The sequence below is a fragment of the Macrobrachium rosenbergii genome, chromosome 12 (assembly GCF_040412425.1).
Source record: "Macrobrachium rosenbergii isolate ZJJX-2024 chromosome 12, ASM4041242v1, whole genome shotgun sequence".
NCBI classification, from domain to species: domain Eukaryota; kingdom Metazoa; phylum Arthropoda; class Malacostraca; order Decapoda; family Palaemonidae; genus Macrobrachium; species Macrobrachium rosenbergii.
Window position 1 is genome coordinate 63,225,320 of NC_089752.1, and position 1,688 is coordinate 63,227,007.

The 1,688-nt window shown below is 41.2% G+C and overlaps 1 protein-coding gene across 2 annotated transcripts in view; it reads right to left on the reverse strand.

The window, feature by feature from the left end:
- The window catches only part of LOC136843690 (zwei Ig domain protein zig-8-like), a 161,633-nt gene extending 161,422 nt beyond the window's left edge, over positions 1-211 (reverse strand). For both annotated transcript variants that reach the window (XM_067112257.1, XM_067112256.1), the window contains exon 1: positions 1-211. This exon is cut by the window's left edge. The gene's annotated coding sequence lies outside the window, so the exon portion shown is untranslated.
- Positions 212-1,688: the final 1,477 nt, after the last annotated feature.

The window sequence follows — 1,688 nt, forward strand, 5'->3', positions numbered from 1 at the left end:
GCAACGGGGGAGATTTTAAGCGTTCGAGCGAGAGCCAGGGAGAGTGAGAGAGAGTGTGCAAGAGAACGAGTGAGTGTGTGTGTGTGTGTGAGAGAGAGAGAGAGGGAGAAATGTAAAGAGGAGTCTCTCAGCGCTGTGTATCAACTGCCTCCATACAGGCGATGAGAAACACTGGCGCCAGCAAAGCGAGTATACGACCCCTGGGTACACCACTGTTGTTTTGGCATCCCCTCCTAATGTCATCCCCCCTCCCCCCATTCTCCCGGTCCCCCCCATCTATTCTCTTCCCAGATGGGCCACTCCCAAATACTATTTCCCTTTTCCTGCTGCCCCGATCTCTCTCTCTCTCTCTCTCTCTCTCTCTCTCTCTCTCTCTCTCTCTCTCTCTCTCTCTCTCTCTCTCTTCCCAAACCACAACACGTGTTCCGCATCACCGTTTGGCCCGTCATGTCTTAAATTCTGCCCGTCACGTCTCAACTACGTAGGTCTACGCTATTCTCCCTCACTCCTCAATTCCCTCACGGAGGCGACCACTTCCTTCTTCTTCTTCATCTTCTTCTTCTGGTTTACCGATGCTATTTTCACGAAAGAGCCTCCTCTCTCTTCTTACCCCTCCCACCATACTCCTCTATCCCTCCCCCACCCCATGGTTCCTAAATCATTTGCTACAGGCCCATATTTCTTTTTTTTAAACGGATGAACTATAAACTCTTGTTTGTCCAACGTCAAAAAATGGGGGAGTAGAAATTATGGCTATGCTACAGCGGTATTCCCGAAAACGTTTTACGCGCCGCAGAGGCAACAATTTTTTTTCTCTTTTATCAACAAGAGCAGCAGGCTTTCGGCGGGAAAATGTTTATAAATGCAACAGGTCATTGCCTGAGTGTTCCATGCCTTCTGACGTCATAAAAGTCACTTCTGGTGGTGTAACTGGGCTGACATGTTTCTCGTTGGGTTTCGTACATTTTCTATTTTTTTGCATTTCATTTTTTTTCTTTTTGCTAACGGGCATTTTCATATATTCTTCACGCTACCGGAACATATGGAATAAAATGATTCTTTTGAGTCATGATTACTTATAAATACAGTTATGACTAATAAACGATACGAGTAAAAATATATTTAAATGAACAACTGATAAGAATTTTATCATTATGATATAATGAGAAACGTTTGCGGATAGAATATTAACACCCGTCATTTATAATCATCATATAATCATTATATTTTCTATTAAAAATTTCCTTCAAAATAATAGCAAATCGTTTAAGAAGCATCATATTAACATGCAGGTTTATTATTTGGTTAAAAACAGACTGATAAACAAATAAATAAACGCAAAATTTAGCAAAATTGTTCTGTACAGCTTAATAATTTTGCACTCCCCACTCTTCCTTAGAGAGAGAGAGAGAGAGAGAGAGAGAGAGAGAGAGAGAGAGAGAGAGAGAGAAATGGATCAGTCTGTTTCGCAAGGCTGAGAGTTCATCTGTTATGTTAAGTCAAGTGATCCACGTCATATAAATATAATTTTTTATATCTGCGTCATTTCATTTATTGTCTTGAGAAGAGCAGACTATCATTTGCTCGGATGATTTTCATGGCTAATATTAAGCTCCTTGTGTCATTGTGGTTTATTATTTTATTTATGCTACAACGTCACATTTTCCCACGCATAACCCTAGCCTCTA